This window comes from Parasteatoda tepidariorum, chromosome 5, assembly GCF_043381705.1.
Source record: "Parasteatoda tepidariorum isolate YZ-2023 chromosome 5, CAS_Ptep_4.0, whole genome shotgun sequence".
Classification (NCBI taxonomy): domain Eukaryota; kingdom Metazoa; phylum Arthropoda; class Arachnida; order Araneae; family Theridiidae; genus Parasteatoda; species Parasteatoda tepidariorum.
The window spans coordinates 47,235,080-47,254,748 of NC_092208.1; the positions used below are offsets into that span (position 1 = coordinate 47,235,080).

At 27.7% G+C, this 19,669-nt stretch overlaps 1 protein-coding gene and 1 long non-coding RNA gene across 2 annotated transcripts in view; one reads left to right on the forward strand and one right to left on the reverse strand.

Moving 5' to 3' along the window:
• The window catches only part of LOC139425706 (uncharacterized), a 150,275-nt gene that overhangs the window by 15,249 nt on the left and 115,357 nt on the right, over nucleotides 1-19,669 (reverse strand). The gene's annotated exons all lie outside the window — the stretch shown is intronic.
• Nucleotides 1-19,669, forward strand: part of LOC107441955 (cytochrome P450 4c3) — a 95,523-nt gene that overhangs the window by 1,033 nt on the left and 74,821 nt on the right. The window lies entirely within an intron of this gene.

Below are 19,669 nucleotides of genomic sequence, written 5' to 3' on the forward strand. Positions count from 1 at the left end.
TAATCTTAGTAGAAAGAAAGTGATATATTTAATACTAATATTTCTCTTGGTATCGCTAGTCACCTCCCCCAGAATTGCCTATTTCATTTAAATTCACTGTGGGGTCCCTTTCTGACTTAGTCTTATTTAGTACTTTTTTATACAATTTCAATATATTTTGAACAATATACAGAAATTATTCTCGAGGCTTCGTTCCCTGCTCGCTATCGCTCAACAATCCGTGTGCGGAGCTTTTTCCAGATCAATTATAAAGTGAAAAAAAAAAATGAAGATATTGAATGGATTTGCTTATAAAGAAAAAAAACTTGACTTAATAAATTTATTGACCCAAAACTGAATTACGCGGTGTAAAGAGAAAAAAACTCAAGCTTTGAAGTAACTCAAAAACTATTATGTTATTTAATTTATGTTACATTCTCTTAAATTACTCCATCGCCTTGCCAATCTTCAAAACTGCTAGTTGAGTTTTTTACAGCAATATTTCAGCTTTTTACTCAATACTACTTACGACTTTCACCAGTCAGCTTACTTCTTTCACCAATCCGAAAATCCGAATAATATTAAAAAAATTAAATATTCAAAATAAAATTATAATTACATACGTAAAATTAAAAATAAAAATTGAAATTGAAAAAGCGTTATTTCGGATATTTTTCCTATTCATTTATTATTTCAATTTTCTTTGGCAATGAATAAGCTTAAATTTTTAAATATAACAAAAATTAAAATTAAAAGTGACTCCAGTTCAGAATTAAAACAAACAAAAAAATATTCAAATCAATAAGCAAAAATGGAGAATGATTTTGAAAATTTTAAAAAAGTTGAAACTACCCGGTAGTAATTATAACGCTTTAAATACCATATTTATTTCAAAAGAGCATTTTAAATAGAATGTATGTGTTTAAAAATTAAAGTCACTAAGATTTAAATTGGAAAAATACTTCTTTGAGGCTGAATAGAAAATTCGAAGGGAAGAGAGAAAAATGTCCCCATATAGACAAACGAAGAATTAAATTACTCGATCTGTAGAGAGCCCTCTAACTAAAATATTCCTTTCTATGTGAAAGGGAGTTCTGTTACAAAAATGAAAAAAATTAATTTTTTTGTTACCCATATTGAGATTATAGGAAAAAAATTTATATTTAATAACTGAGAACCTACTTCCAAATTGTAGTAAAAGTCAGTAATTTTGTCTTTAGTTATAAGAGTACCTGTAAGAAAAAAAAATCCTATTTCACTAAGATAAGTGTTTCCTTACATCGAAAACAAAAAACTGTCACTATAAACTATTTAATTACTCGAAAACTAATTATAAATTTAAACAAAGTGAAATAACTCTGCTGTTCTCCTCCTATACTTAAACTGTTCGTAAATTAGTTTATATTTTATCATTATTAATTTATTTAAAATGTAATAAAAAAATATATAATAAAAAAAATATCATATGAGATTATTAAGCCTAACTAGGTTTTATCAAAATAAAATTTTTCAAGGTATTGTTTCTTTTATACCTCTATCACAACTGTTCTCAGTGAAATATATTTTAAATGTTTTTCCTTTTCTAATCGATAGTAAAATTAAATAATCATAATAAAAATTGGAAAAAAAATCAATTGCTTTATTATTAAAATTATGTTTCGTGATCAATACTGTGTAGTTAATTTAATGAATAAAACCATTTTATTTTTTTATAAACATGATTTCATAATTTACATTTTGCAGTAAGTTTTTAATATTAACCAGATTTCTTTCGCATATGTCACATAGGCTTTAATTACATATTCTATAGCAGTATTCTTAAGAACATTTCGATAACCTATAGCTATTAAGTGTAAAATAACTTATTATTTCAGTAAAATGCTTAACCCCTAAATTATTTTTTTTAAATGATAAAAAATATAACTGAAATATTACGAATTATTGTTATTAGTTCTAATTAATTAATTATTATTAATTATTATATTGTTAATATTGTTATTTGTACTAAGTATTGTTATTATTAATTTTGTTATTAGTACTAATTAATTAATAATTGTTAATTATTATTTAATTATTATGTCCTAATTAATTAATTCTAAGATAAATGCATTATTATTTTGGAAATTGAAGAGTTTAATAAAAAAGCATGTCGAATGGCATTTTAAAAACGGTTTGAAATTTTATATTATATTTATTTGTAAACATTTTGATCTTTGAAAGATTGTCTGAAATATAGTCGAAAAGCACTAATTTTTTAAATTTTCCAAAGAGTTTTTACTCATTAATATATTTTTATCTGAAATAAATAGATAACTAATTTATTAAAAAAGTCATTAAATGAAATGTTTTTAATGGGTAACATTGTCTTTTGTGGAAATCTTTCTCATATTTCTAAACATTCTAAAATTGTCTGTACAAAAACCAATGAACTGTGAATTTAACATTCAGATAAGCTCTTCAATTGTATCACATTGGAAATGATAGAAAAAATAAGCTTGTGGAATTAAAATACTTACGTAGTTTTCTAGTAAACAATAATATACTATTACGTAAGAGATTAACCTTAAAATGACACCTTTCTTTTTAATGAAATCCATCATAAATATACATTAAAGGATCATTTCTCTGTTCATGCACGAATGATTACTTTTGTAAACAAGCTAATTGTAGGGATTAATATTGGATAAAGTTATCTGAAATGTATTTATTCTAACAAAATTCACCTTTATTAAAACGAAGCGTTTGAAAATAGGTTCAGTTCTGAATAAACTCAATTTCAACACGTAATACAAATCAAAACTGGACCACTTTACGTAATCGTTTTGTTTACAATTTTTCTAATTGTATACCAAGCCCCTAAATAAATGCCTATTTTTACGGATGAATAGTTTATGGTTACGCATTTTACGTTTTATACTTTCGTTTTTTTTATTACTGTAACCGGGAGTTTAATGGACTGTAACCTTGCAAAGGTTAAAGCGTATTATTATGTGTCATTGTCAGACTTACGTAAAAAAAATTACTGCATAATAATGTTGCATAAACTAGTTTGTCCATATAACTATATGGTTTGTACTATATTTGTAAAGCATTATAAGGAGATTATAATTAAACAGTGAACTGTATATTTCTGTCGGAGTTATCTAAGGTATTCACAAAGAAGTGAACAATTCTTAAATTTTTTATTTGATTGATTTAGGATGTGTGACAATAATTTGACAATTTTTAGATGTGATTACTAACTTTAATAACATAATTCATATGCGAAATAAATCTAAATGTATGGAAATATTGTTTTGAAAAAAAATATCTATCTTTTATAGAATATTGCATGTTAATAAAAAAAGATGAAATCGTAAAAATACTTTTAATAATCAAGCAAAATTTTTTTCAGCTACAATGTAGAAAATTCCTCAGCAGATTACGATAAAAAGTATAGGCATTCATAGTGCCGGTACTATTTACAGTAAAACACATTTTTCAGGAACATGTTACGGAACAAAAAATCTGATATACTGTAATTTTTACAATGATAATTACCGTAAAATGACTTAATAACTCGAATTAAATAAATATTACTGTAAAAATTACACTATGATATTTTACGGTAAAAATGGATTTTACAATAAAACATTTATCATGGATAAGGCACCAAAAGTGCCGGTTTTTTCTATCGCAATTTCAATTGGAATTTTTTACTCTGTACTTGCTACCGATAATAAAGCTAATTGTATATTACAAAAATTTCTACTGTTATCTGCAGTTATTTCTAGCCCTTAAACACAAAAATAGAGTCTACAAAATTAAAAACCGAATACGAAGGAAAATGTTTTTGTTTTGAATTTTTGAAGAGAATCTTTCAACATCAGCGCAGCCGTTGATAAATAGTAATACGCGCAATTTTGATCTTGGTACAGACTTAATTATAGTCATTCCTCAGTTTCAAATATATTTTATAAAATCTTTGACAAAATTGTACAATAAAAACAGCTAAGTATTGCTAAAATGAATTAACTGATACCATTTACTATTCTGATATATAAAGTAAAGTTGCAAATAAAATTTATTCATTCTATGTCAATTTTATATTAGTGTGCAATTGTTTCTAGAACATCATTTAAACATCTTATTAATACACTCGACGATTTTTAATTTTCCAACATCTACATCCTTATTTTGTTATTGCTGATCAAAGAAGAAGATGAATACAACAGATCATCAGGCTTGCATAATGTAGTTCATCAACCTACGTGACGACACGTATTTCACTCATACACGATAATGGGCTAAAGAAAATATAATTTAAAAAAATGTTAATCAATAGTTTAACTGCGTTAGTTTCACGGTTTGTTTTCTTTACCAAGTCAAATCTTTTAGATCAATGTCAATTTCATTCCAGTGTGTAATTACTTTGCACTTATTCAAAGATCTTAAAGAAGCTCAACGATTTTTTATATTTTTGTACAACTATGCATGCTTGTTTTGTTATTGATCGAAGAAGATCAACATAACAGATCATCAGATTTGCATATTTTAGTTCCTTAACCTAAAAGACAACACGTGTTTCACCCATACACGATAGTGGGCAATTGGCGCTAAGGTTGATTACATTTTTTTTTTCTTTTTTCGCACACTCAGGTTTCCTCGTCTGCCTGACGATAATCGAATACATAAAGGGGATATTCTCGAATGATTTGTTTTTTCTTACATGAAAACCACTTCTGAATAATTCATAAAGCGTATCTTTTAATAGCCATTAAATTATGTTGAGGCAAAGTGTTGGTTTTACACATATTTAAATTCCGATTTTTAACATCGCTGATGAGATGCGATAACAATATTTATTGGCAATTTAACCCATTGAATAATCTTACTAAAAGTTTAGTTTAGTTTAATAGAATAGTTTAAATAGAGTTTTTTGAGTAATTTTTTAACTTCCATTTTGGATGACCCAGGAAACATAAGATCTTCCAAAAATAAATAAGCAGAACGTTGCGATAAAAAATTTATTTAATTTTTTTTCAATTTGTTTTTTGTTACCCTTCTCTTTATATTTAATGTTTTTTTTTCTTTTTTCACGGAAAAAAACATTCTGGTAGCTACCGTAGAGTACGGTAATGACAAACATTTCTGGTAAAAAAATTAACATAATTCTGGTAATAAAACCTGAGATATACGATATTTAAAACATTCATTTTGTAATTTTTTCATTCATATGGTAAGGGTTTACTCAAATTCTTTCTATTCGGTTATTTCTGGTTTTCAAAAATATGGTTCTTGCCATGCTCTATGATATTTTTATGGTATGGTTCGCTATGATATGGTTCAGAAATATGCCATGCGCTATGGTATTGTTACCAAACTTGACCACATTTACTAAATTTCATCCCATTTTGTAAAACAATATTTTATTGTTTATTTTACCAAAATCATTAACAAAGAACTTCTGTAAAAATTGCAGAGCATTTCAGTGTTCCCATTAGAGGCAGAAAAAGGTAACTACTATTGTATTCTGATAGTTTTGACCATACTCTTTCCCATAGTGTTTCGATTTGAAGTAACTAAACACTGTGGCATTGTTAGGAAATGAACGACTAAAACAAGCATTTTCGCTTTTTTTTTGTTGTAATGTTTGTCCGTGCATTATGTCAGTAAGCTCTAGAACGAAATCTCGAGAGAAACAAAAGCTGTTTGATAGCAAGTTTAACTATATCAGGAAGTGGCATTGATATGATAAAACAATATAAAAGTTAAAATTCAAAACTAGAAAACTTTTTTTGTAAATAATATTCAGTTATGTTATTTTAAATGCTTAGAAAACAATAGATAAATACATTAAAATTATAACAATTATAAGTTTAAAATTTTTCTAACATAATGTGTATCGCACATATACATGGTGTGTAGAATGAGTAATTTCAAATCCCACTTTTAAAATTTAATCATTTAATTATATAAAATTATGTAAAAAAAAATACTGTTATCTTTAAAAACTTTTTGATAGGAAAAAGTTGATTGGATCCTTTTTTCTAATAAAAATAACTTTTATTTGGCTCACGAAAAATTAAAATTTTAGTTTGTAAAAATTAAATAAAAATTGTTCATTCAGCGAAATTATTGCGAACATCAATATCGTTTAAAAAGAAAATACAAAAAATAAGTCTTCTTTTAACGTCTTTTCAGATCATCTGGATACACAGTTGTGTGCGAAGTCATGCGTGGAAAAGATAAAAAGATTAATGTTTAAGAACATTCAGCGTCTTTACTTGAATTCGTTATCTCTTCTCTTGCTGCATTTCCTTAAGAAATGCATCATTTTAAATGCGCCGAAATATAATTTTAAATGTGTTGTAAAAAACAGTGCAAACTCTAAAAAAATATTTTGTAACAAAATAATTTCTGCGACAAACATTAAGTTTTGCCTGACATGTTTTAGATCTGTTTCGAATATGTTAAAAAAAAAACGTTTTTAACGGACGTTTAAGCGTTTTTAGGCATAATATCAATGAAAGCACCAATAATATAAAAACTGATTACCCAAATTTTTTTTTTTAAATATTATGAATTATTTTAAAAATCAAGTATATTTTATTTTATGTAAAATATATTATATTAAATTTATTATGTATAAAATATCTTCCCTTTTTAGATATAAAACTCGTTCCTTCCCCATTGTTTCTAGGTTAAAATAGATAAAGTTATCTTTAGAATTAAATTAAATTTTAAATTCTTTTTTTTCAAAAGAAGAAATTTTTTACAGATGCTTCACATTTTTGCAGTCTATGTAAACGGGTTTTTTTACGCAAAAAGTAATATAATAATATTTTAAAGCTCGTTCTCATTTCAAAAGCCATTATCCTGTTAAGCGTTTTAAATTTCTAAAAGCGTTATGGGAAGTAATAAAACTAATTCAAAAGAAGCAGTAAATAAAAGTTAATATTTTTTAAAGTCCAGTTTCCTTTTCATCCGCTGGTTCAGGTAACACTTCATTCATGGCAAACAAACATATCGTTAAAATGAACAAAAGAAGCTCTCTTTTTAAAGCAAAACATAATGTTGCCTTTGTTCTTCATTTGACTCTACACAGCATTTACATGCATTTTAAAAACACAAGAGAAATAACCTTAGAGATACTAATCGAGAAAAAAATAAAAGAATGAATATTTTAGATTTAACGTGCTAATTTTTATTTCAGTACTACATTTCATTTGATAAACAAGATAAAACAACGTATTATTAGTGTGTAATTTTTAAAAAATCTTGACTATGTCTTAATAATTTCGGAGAAAATGATATTTGTAATTTAACATATTAACATATTTCTTTTTTCAAATCAGAAAACTTCAAATGATATCATTATTTTAGCAATTATTCAAGATAAAAAGTAACTATCTGATGAATTTTTTCGTCATTGTTTATTTTTTAACTCAGCTTATTATTGTTCTTATGCTAGTACTTAATCAAGCATACGTGAAAAGTTGAACTGGAAAGACGTTAAAATACAAAAATTCAGGCACGATTTATAAATTTTTAGACATATGAATACTTCCTAAAAAGGTTTTTTTTCCCATTTTTGAGCTTTGTTATAATGAAATTGCGTGTGTTTTCGATTTTGTGAAATAAATTTCTTTTAGCTTATTAAGGTATCGTATGAATATTATTCAAGGAATCGTATGAATATTATTCAAAGCACACTACTGCAAAACAGTTTCAAAACACTAACTCTTCTTTAGTTTTTAATAAAAAAATTTAAGTAATAATAAACTTTCGCATGATTTTAATTCCTTGTAAGCATATTCATTACATAGTTAAGCATAAATAACATAATTTTGACTTAAAATTTTCCTTTATCAAATTAACCCCCTTTAAAGTATTCGATGATGAATTAATCCGTGAACCGTTAAGTATGCTAAATTTTAGATCCGAAGATATTCCACTTGAAGAAAAAAAAAACTCTGACAAAATTACAGTACTATATGGTAATTATATTTCTTTTAAGAAGAAAAACGAAAAAAAAAAAACATAATTTTGGTGATAAAAGCTAAACTATACGGTATTTAAAATATTCCTTTGTTACTTTTTCCACTCATATGGCAATGATTTGCCTTAAATTCTGGCTTTGAAAATTATAGTTTTACTACAACGCACTTAGTAAAAAAATATAAACCGAACAGTAAATTTAACCAAATAAATGGTTTTACGTTATAGTCTTAGGTATTATGATAAAACTACCAAATTTCACCACATTTATCAAATTTTATTACGTATAATAATAACCATGTTTTATTGCTCATTTTACCAAAATCATTACTTAAGAGCTTCACTAGAAATTATTGAACTTCTTAATGGTTCTAAAGATTATATGGTTAACTTTAACATATTCCGGTAGTTTTGACCATGCTTTGCATATTCATTTAATTACCTCTTACACGCGATTTTGGTTCGTATTATGTTGATCTGATGGTTTAATGCAGGGGTTGCCTAACTTTTTTGATCATCGACCCCTACGTAATTTTTCGAAATCTCCAACGACCCCCATAAAAGTAATTTTCTGTTAATTAAAATAAAACTCTATTAGATACTGTGTTAGTACATTTATTTTATGATTTTGAACATTTATTAAAGTAATAGTGCATAGTGTAACAATAGTTTTATGAAAAATATATTAATGTTGGAATGTAAATACCTTAATATTTATGAAATAATAAGTAATTATAAGTAAGTAGAAATAATAAGTAAAGTAACTACGGATTTATTGCTTCTTAATCAATGACATGGGTGTGCCTGGTGTTTTTTTTCTCTGCAAGGTTCGTTATATTGGATTCAAAATTGGTCAATTTTAATCTTAAATCCCCTCGAAACTCCACATTTAATTTATTTCTGTTCTTAGTTAAGATTGAAAATACGTGACTGAAACCGGCTTCAACCATATAGGAACTTGGAAATGCTATCATAAATGGCTGAGCTATTTCGTGAAGTCTTACATATTTTTGCATTATATTTATATTTGTCCAAAATTTGCTTATTGTCAAATTTTTAAAAAGCGTCTTTGCTTCAAATCCCCATAATAATTCAGCAAGTTCAACTTGCAGGTTGATGTCCACGTTTTTAATTTGAGCAGAAAATGGCACAATAATTCAATCAGAGATGTCAATGTTTTCCAAATCAACAAAATGCAGTTTAAAATCGTCGCTCAATTTTTGAAGATTACCTGTATATATTTCCAAGTCTTCTTTTATTTCTAATTGTCACATATCTGAAAAATACTGATAATCCTTCGACCTATCGACCCTTCCTGTTCGGATCGACCCCCATTCGACCCCCGCTTATGTTAAATAGATCCCTGGGGGTCTATATAGACCACTTTGGCGACCTCTGGTTTAATGCAATAGAAAAATCTCATATCAAGTATATATGAGCAGTGGTGGCTCAGGAGAAAGAGCGTTCGCCTCCCAATGAGGTTTCCCGAGTTTGAATCCCAGTCGATACGAACTCCGCTTCCGGCTCGCACCAACTACAGTGCTGACGAAAAATATCATCAGTTGTAGACGGATCCTGGTTTAGAGTTTCCTTGCGTCAAACTAACCGGTTTCTGGTTTTCCTCTTTATGTAATGCAAATACAGGTTAGTTCAGCCAAAAAGTCCTCTGTGAAGGCAAATTTCTCCCAATGCTTGATCATATAGTTCCCTTGTCTTCTGGAATGGGTTCAAAATTACAAGGCTGCGGAGTTGAACAATTGTAATCGTAAACTTAACATTGGGTCGACTGTTTAACGACCGTTATAGGAAAAAATATCAAAGTGATAAATATAGTGATCCAAACTTTGCTCTGATATTGTTTTGGCAAGGCACTAAAAGCTATATTTATTATTACTAATTTTTTTCACTGCGAAGGTTTGATACAAAAATGGAAGGAAATCAGAAAAACAAGCAACTGCTTCGTGCTTAAATATAAAAACATATGTGTATTGAAATTAATAGGCGATTGTATTGGTAAGCAGATATAGTTAAGTGCAATTATGTGACTTTGTATACTGTCTTCAACTATGTTTCTGTACGCACAGACGCTGTACTTAAATTATTCAGATTTATTTTCCTATTGTATTTAGGCTAGCAACGGATTCAAATAAATAAATAAATAAATAATATATTTTTCCTGTTTCTTCTGGAAACAAAATAATACTATAAATAATTAGCAAATTGTGAAAAAGATAGTCGGTGAATAATAAGGTATAAGATTTCCTGTATATCAATAGGAGTAAATTATTTTTCCAATTACTACAATTATAAAATGTGACACGCAGGTAGTTAATTACAAATAACATATATGTAAGTCCAAATAAGCTGATTTGGTTGTGAGTAGATTTATGGTCCGAGTCTAAGATCAAACTTATTTCCTAGAGTTTTGCGATGGAATTATATTTTATTTACAACTATTTTCATTCCTTTTTAATTACGAAGGAACTACACTGAAAAAAAAAACATTTTCCTCATACTATTTTACTACGAAATTAAAAAGTACAGTAACATGAAAACAACTATAAAGTTTTTATTAGCTGTTGGTTAAAAGGTGATGTCTTTCTTTCTATTCCTGTGAATATTTTTATTTATTGTAGACAAAAAAATTCTTGAAACAAAAGAATGAAACCATAAATTCTTCATTGACCTCATCAGATGTTATGTTTAAAATGTTATGGTCAAAAGGTCTAACAATAAAAATTAAAAAAAAAACCTATCGACAACAAAAACGCATATTTATCCTTCAAGTCAGATATATTATCTTGTAAGAATTTTCGGTAACTTTTTTTTGTTTTGTTTTGTCGAAGGTACTGCTAGGTATTAGTTTGAAAGGAACGTCTTTACAAATTTGGAAGAAACAGATTGGGTATGTTCGATTAAACATAAAATGCGATTAAAACTATAAGATTATAATTCGATTTTTTTTTAAATTTTAGGACTAATTTGTTTCAAAAAGTATTAAACTAAAATTTTATCTTTCAATCTTGAAATAATTAATTATAAAATTTATCTTTTTTGGAGTAAAACATAAAACGTTTTTTTAATGCTTGTTTGATTATGAAATAATTATTTTGATTTCATGTTTGCTATTTGATGTTATTAAAAACATTTTGAAAAATACAAAAACAAATACAATTTTATAATCTGTTTCTTTCTGTTTCAAAATAGCACAGCTTTCCTTAGGAATGAAAAAAAGCCAAGGTACTTAATCATAGAAAATGGCACTTTGAATTTTGAAAGGGGCAATTTGAATTTTTATTTTTTTCACTTAGCACTGTAAAAAATGTATTAAATTGCGTAATATTATGTAATAACTGAACAATTTTTAAATTACCATCTTATACTATTTTATGCATAGATTTCAAAAAGTAATTCTCACACATTATCAAAACATGAGAACAATTTGTAGCTTATAAAAAATAATTGAACGTATTCTAAAATTCAATCTCACAATCTCCGAGCATAATTTAAATGATTAATTGATAAACTACTTTAAAGGTTTTTCTATAATTAAAACTGAAAATTATAAAAAAATAAACATTCAAAGGTGCATTTTTAAAAAAAAAATGTATTTATTTAAAAACAAAGAAAATTCCTTACCATACCCTTTCAGAAAAAAAAAGAGAAAAATGTAACCAGTTGAGAATAATCCTAACAAAGTAGATATTCATAACAGTAATCAGAAATAAACCTATAAACACAGATAATTTTACCAGTGTTTAATTATTATTTAAGCAGTGAGTTATATATAATTTTTAAAAGAATATGAGTAAAAGGGCAGTATTTTTAGGAAATGGCAGTTTATTTTTACAAAAAAGGTCGAAGAGGGAGCAATTATAGGAATCAAAGGGCACAGCTTGAGTGGAACACTTTTAAAACCCATAGGGCGAACACTGTAATAGGTATAAGTGGGGTTTAAAATATATACCATAAACAAGCATAGAGAAAAATACAAATGAGAAAGAACGTGATAGTACCGTGATCATACTTAAGTTGGAAATAAACTGTTAATTAACTTGTTAAGCTTTTTTTCTGAATCAGGTTTAAAATCTCCCACTAGTCACACACTGTCATTCTCGGTAAAAATGGTTAAATAGAAAATTATTTAATTGTTATTTTACCATACTTAATCAAAACAGTCAAATAACCATAAAATGATGATATTCAGGCTAAATTTTATCCACTCCAACTAGGCCCACCTGATGAAGCCATTTTGTTTCGTGCAATTCTGTCTATTCTGTAGCTCGTAGGGCTAAGCGATAAATCTCATGACTGACTGAACAGGGGTTCGAATCCCAGCGTTGATACCGTAATATTTCTTCCATTCTTTCAATACATGAAAAATTTCTAGTGACCTAAACTTTTCAATTGGGGACTTTAGACTATTAGAATACGAAACCATCCTCATAAATGTCACAGCATCTACAGAACACCAATATCAGTTTATTTTTATTGTTTAGAATAGTTACATATAGTTAATAATATATATAGTTAATAATATATATATATAGTTAATAATATATATAGTTAATATAATAGTTAATAGTTACATATATCAAGGACATAGCCAGGATTTTTTTCGGGGGGGGGGGNNGGATATGGTCACCAAGAAGATTCAAGGATGGTTTCAGACATGCAAAGTAGGGGAAAACATTGTAACAAATATTGCTTATACTGTTGCTTGCAAAAGTTAAACTAAAAAATATTACATAATAATTATTTTTCAATTAATATTACGTAATAATTATAATCAATTTGTAAACAAAGTTTACGAAGACATGCGACGGGGATTTGAAGAAAATTTTTCGATTACTTTTTTAGTACAAACTGAAATATCCCGAAATATGCTTAATAAAGTTAGTTGATAAAAGGTTTGATTCGATAGTTTTTGTTTTTATTTTTACTGAGAGGCTACGGGCCTGACATATATATATAAGAATTTGTAAAATATATACATAGTAAAGTCAACTAATTTACTTTTCAAAAATTAACATTTTTCTCAATCGAGAAAGAGATTAGCATACGGAACTACTTTTTTTCCTTGTAAGAGAAGGTTAAATATATGTTCCCGTCCAAGTAATTATTAATACACGAACATCATGAACTTATTAGTGTTTAATTAATTGTCCTTCGTTACGGCAATTAATTAAGTGCTTTGGCCCCTGTTCGTTATTGATTAGCATCAATTTTGAAAAGAAATTTATCAAAAGGCGAAAGGAACTTGAAGAATAAACGAAGATTTCGTAAACAAAATGAAGATGGCTCATGTAATTGATAAAAGAGATAGTTTAATGCGTGCTGTGAATATGTTGAATCTTTTTAAAAACGTTACGTATGATGAAATTATTAAATGATTATATGTATGGGAAGCGTGATGTTATATTTTTTGAATGGATTGTTAAATTGTGAGACAACAAAGCAACTTACTTGATAAAAAACTTCATTCACTTCAAAAATATACAAATTGGAAATAACAGTCGGCAAGTTTCAAGCTCTCTAAAAAAAAACATTAATTTGAATCATAGGATATTTTTTAAATCATAGATTTATCTGAAAAACATTATTTATACACTACTCCATTATCTAATATACTATACTTAAGTTTGTGATAATAAACCATTGATATCAATTATCATTGATAATAAATGCTTTATTTATAGAATCAAGGATTAAGTTAATAAATGAAGAAATTTTTTTTCTAAGAGCTTAATTGTAGATAAGAATGTAACTTTTAAAAAATACGATTCACTACAAAATGAAGAAAATTTTGATCGCCGCAAGGAGATCACATGTTACCCATTGGCAAAATGGTTGTTGTCTAATTTTTTTTTCGGAAAAGAAACTTTATTCTGCTTTCATCTTAGACATCTTTAACTGTTAATCTTGAACTACTCGGTACACAATTTCACAGACATATTATATATGCAGCTCAGACACATTCTGTGTGAATTCCTTTAATGACTGAATAAACATTGAACAGCCAATCGAGATCAATATTAACATTTTCGTATTGATACAATGGTGTTTCATGGAGATAGTAAGCTGCAGCATACACCCTTTTCGGATTTACTAGTTCATACATGAAATATGATTTGAAAGCTAGGCGTTTTTTCAATTTTACATGAATAGTGAATGAGACATTTATATTGCATGGAAAACAGTCTACAGTCTCGTGCAAGATATTGAGGACGTTGACAATGGATTCTTTTATCCCTAATTGGTGATTGACACCCAGTTCTCGTATTTGCATGAAAGGGGTTCGGAGAGTCACCATTCGCTCTTCGATAGGGTTCAATTCTCTCAACCACTTTGGTACTTTTGGGAGGGACAGGCTTCATGCTTGCGTTTGCGAACGGAATCCTTTCGTTTTTCCGTTTGCTTATGTATGCCGTAACGCTTAAGACATTCCCGTCTACGTTCTTTGGCTTTGACTTTATCAACCTCGGTAACTTAAAACCTTGGCATTGTTTTCTTGCTTCAACTCTAACTTTTGGGACCTAGTCAATCAGTATGGACCCTCTTTATTTGTGATTCTCACCTGAAGTAGTATTGAAAACGATCCAGTTTAAATTGAAGATTAGAATTTCTGATTCTTAATAAAGCAATAAAAACAAAAATATCGTTCAAATGACGAAATTCTCTTTTATTCACAACTCATGAAGTATTTATGGGATCTCTCTGGTCCCATGTCTCAAAAATGGACTCACCATCTTAATCCATAGCAAAATTAAAAGTAAAAAAAAAAAAAAAAAATCTAAAAAAATTATCAAACAGCAGCGGTTGCCAAAGCAACGCATGTGCACTGTTTACTATTATTCTTGATTATTGTAGTTGAAAAGTGAGGAAGCCATGAAATCCTAACCAGAACCATTTTGCCAATGGGTAAAAAAAAAAAAAAAAAGCCCCCCATTTTCAAGCCCCCATTCCAGACATGAATGAGAAGAAAAAAAAGGTGATTTGAAATATAAACGTAAAGGAGCGTTTTATATTTCAAATCAGAGAGGAAAGGAGAGCAGCCAATAAAAAATGGAAAAAAATGAAGGCGAGAAACAAAACTAAAAAAAAACGATAGAACTGATAGAGGCTAATCAGGGTAAAAATGCATTTCCGTGTGCTATGGGGAGGTGGAGAGAAACTAATGTTAACAAGAGAATCAGCATTCATATGAATGAAAAAAGATTCCAGGGCATCAAGATGAGCTGATGTATAACTGGAGTGGCAATAATTTTGGCATAAATTGATTTCATCTTCTTGATGACTTGCTTCTATTTGTAAAAATTATAATCCCCAACACCTATAAATATTTTCACTTACTCACTTTGTATGAAAGTACAGTTTTTTTAGGCCTTTTTTGATTAATTGTTTCTGAATTCGCTTGGAAACTTTTCCCAACTCGAAAATATACAAAGACTGACTGCTAGTACCTTCATTCGATGATAGCTTCGAAATTTAATGATTTGAAAAATTAATAAATATTCTATTGTTAAATAAGTTGGAATTCTGATTTTAAAAATATCAATTGTATCCATTTACGAATTGCTTTCTAACTCTCTTTTATAAATGATTAAATTTTTTAATTTTTTTTCACTATTTAGTTTTTAAGTAATTAGTAAGACACTGGTGTAAGTTAAATTTTAACCGTACGTTAAAATATTTTTGCGAAAAAATATTTTCATTTGATTCGAACTAAGTTAACATATGGTGTATGTGCATCGTGATATGTTTGCTTTATAAGCCAACTTTATACACTGTCGGACAAATAATATAAATTGACGTAATCTTAAGAATTTGAACAAAAATTGTTTGGTTCTATAACCAGATATTTCACATACATTTCAAAATAAGAATAATAATTATTATTATTACACATGCTTACAAACCAAGCTTGCATTATTTGATTTCGATTGAACTTCGATTCGTTGTGTTATTGTTATTTTAAACAGGCAAAGTTTTTTTTTTGAGTTATGTAGTGCCAGATTAGAAATTTACAGATTCATCATAACTAAATTGGCAAAAATCTCAATTTTGCAAAAGAAAAAGAAACATCTTCTAAACTATGTTAAAGTAATTTTACCTTTAAAACAGTATTGTGCAATCAAGTCCAAAAAAACACACGTAGAAAAAAATTCTGGTAAAATTACCGTAATGTATAGTAACGACATCAATGGTAAAAATAAAAAAAAACTATAATTTTGGTTAATAAAACCAAAATATACGGTATTTAAACCATTCATTTGGTAATTTTTCTGTATATGTGATAATGGTTTACCGAAAACTTTAGTTTTCAAAAGTATACTTCTTTTTTTCTAGCATTTAGTAAAAATACAAAACTGAAAAGTAAATTTATCCAAATAAATGGTTCCTATGCCATGCTCTCAGATATAATTATTAATTAAATTATAATTATAATAATTAAATTATAATTATAAAAATTAAATTATAATTATAATCATTAATAATTAAATTATAACTAATTAAATTATAATTATAATAAAATTATTAAATTTATCCACATTTATCAAATTTTATTGCATTTTATGAAACCATATTTTGTTGATAATTTTACCAAAAGTTAGAGTAAAAATTAACGAACTTTTGCTGTTTCTATAGAGCCAAAAACAGGGTATATCTTGCCATATTCTGGTAGTTTTGACATATTTTTTTTTCAGTGTACGATAATAGAAACTGAATACAATATTAAGATTACAGCAAATTTTAGTTCAACATACACCAAAATTTTCAACTGTTCATATTTTGTTCACTCATTTCTAATACTAATTTTATGTTTATCATTTAAGTGCAACTAAGCTAAATCTACTCAAAAAAAAATGCTCAGAGTTTTAAAAAATATAGTTATAGAAACGAGTTGAAAATGTACTTGCATTTAAATTCAAAATAAATAGTTGAAATTGGTTTAAAAAAAAGGCGTAAACGTCAAACATCCATTATAAAGAGCAAAAGAGTGTATATTTCACAACTTAACTAAGCTAATCAGCTTAGTTAAGTTGTAAAATTACTAGAAAGGTAGAGGTGATGCGAAAATACTATTACGTAAACTTACTGTCTGTTAAGATACTGTTGGTTTGTTTACTTAACTGTTATTGGGAAAAATGGAGCTGATATAAAAATAATATTTTAACATTTATTAATATTCTAGATAAATTTTAAATTGGTTACAAAAAATCAGTCAAAAGTCGTCCGCCTTCATAATGATAGTTGCTGACAAATAAATGGGTTTTTATTCCAAACTAAGGATATTATGATGAAAATTTTCTTTAAGAAGGCTGTCTTGTTTACAATGTTTAGAATCAACTGCTTTATATGGTCAAAATCAAAAAAGAAATAAAAAACGAGCCTGTTATTCCAGATTTTTTTTCTTCAATTTTAAAATATATGTAAATCTTATTAGGGTGGAAACCTATATAATTTTATTTCTTTTGAACAGCAGTATCACTTTCGTTCTAGTATTTAAATGAGTCAGTCATGCAGGTTACTTATTTTATTAGTTGGAATTTTGGCTAAATAATATTGAAAACAACATGTTATTACAATTTCGTTTTGTTATTTTCTAAGTATCGACGCACTTTTTCCATATTTTTGTTTATAAAACCTGTTTTAGTTTAAATGTTTGACTTACCAATACATAATTTTGGTCACTAAAAATAAATCACTTTCATTTAATTTCTCCATGAGAACGTAGGGCTTCATACAGCAAAAGTTATATAAATTAACGAAAGTAACAAAATTAGTTTAAGTATGAAATTCTGTTCATATATTTTATGGGCCACTTCTTAATTAATCAACTTGTTTAAAAAATTAATTAACTTCTTAAAATAATTTAAAAATTTAATAAAAAAAGGGAAATAATTAATTGAAGAATGGAGAGAATAATTTAAAAGAATGAAGTAAATAATTTAAAAGAGTGAAAGCGATATAGTTTATTTTTATTTACAGAACAAATTTTAAAGGTGGCTTTCACAGCTGATTACAAAGCCTTTGAAAAAAAAAGAATCACGTTTTTGTTGATGAAGTGTATTATTAAAAGTTATGAATTTTGAATGAATTGAATTGAGTTAGTGCGTCAGAATCCGTTTTAGTTAGTGAATTAAAATCTCATTTCGAATGTGACGAACATATAAAACTAAATTATTTTCTTATTTATCAGCCAATTATTTTAGTTAAGCTGTGTAACAGATGCATTGAGCTACAAACAATTTTTTTCAAAGGTACACATTGTCTTCAAGTTTGATTTCCTATAGCTGATTCAAAACGCAATTGTGGCTATCATTGACTGCAGTTCCACACAATATTTAAGCAAAATTGACTTATTATGAATTAACAATGTAGTCTTTGGCAATTTTTAATTATTTTAATACTTTAGTACAGCTGTTCCCAAAAGGTGTTCCATGGAAAACAGGGTTCTACGGAAGGATGACAAGGGGTTCCGAGGGCTAGGGTTTTTTTAACCAGCAATAAAGATGTCTACATTCAATCAATAATCCATAATTCAATTATATTTCACTTGGTTATGTTACTTGTTACATTTCACTTGTTTATACACCGAAGAGCCATTACATTATGACCACCCTGCTAATAACATGTAGGACCATCCTTAGCCCTCAAAACTGCTAGCACACGCCGTGGCATTGATTCCACAAGGTGCTGATAGCTAGTCTGAGGTATATGGTACCAAGCGCTCACCAACTGGTCCTGCAATTCCCTCACATTGCGAGGGGGTAGCGTGACAGAAAGAATTTGGTTTTCCACAATGCTCGATTCGATTAAGGTCAGGTGAATTTGGGGGCCAAGACATGACTTGAAAGTCACTGGAATGTTCCTTGACGATTCGACTCTTATGACATGGTGCATTATCCTGTTGGTAAACACCCTCCTCCGCAGGAAAAACAGTTGCCATGAATGGGTGAAACTGATCTGCAACTATGTTCAAGTAGCTTACAGATGTCAGGGATTGCTCTGTGAGGATTATGGGTCCTAATGTGCCCCATGAAAACATTGTTCCTGGGCGAGAAACCATGAAAACCTGGGCGAGCCCATTGTTATAGATGGAGGGTGGTCATAATGTAATGGTTCTTCGGTGTATAAGATGCGAATGAAAAAATTAGCAAAATTTAAACTATATATTCTTTTTATCAATAACGTTGTTTTGAATAAATTCTGATAAGAATATGGATTTATAAAAATTTCATAACTATTTCTCATCAAGCTTTTCAATTCAAAATAAAATAACTAAGTTCAAAAATAAAGAATTATGTTTTTTCTGATAACTATTATAATCATTTATAACAGTTCTTTAAAAACAAAAAACAAAAAAAAAAAAAAAACACAACTCAGCTTATTTTATTCATTTTCAGCATATGAATGTATCATGAAAAATATCATAATATTGTGCCGAATCGGTCTAATAGTTCCTGAGAAATCAAACTTCAAGTATCTGGCTTTTTTGAAATTCAATTTCCCAGGAATTATTTGACCGATTTGGCTCAAATTTTGGATTTTGGCACTCAAAATTACATTCTTTGAAACGATGCAAAAAAGTTTTGTGCTTTACTATTAAAAAATGTTTTTGACCATTCTTAATAAAATTATAAGAAACTATAAATATTTACTAAAAGTTACTTTTGCAAAGAATTATCTTTGGATAAATGAATTT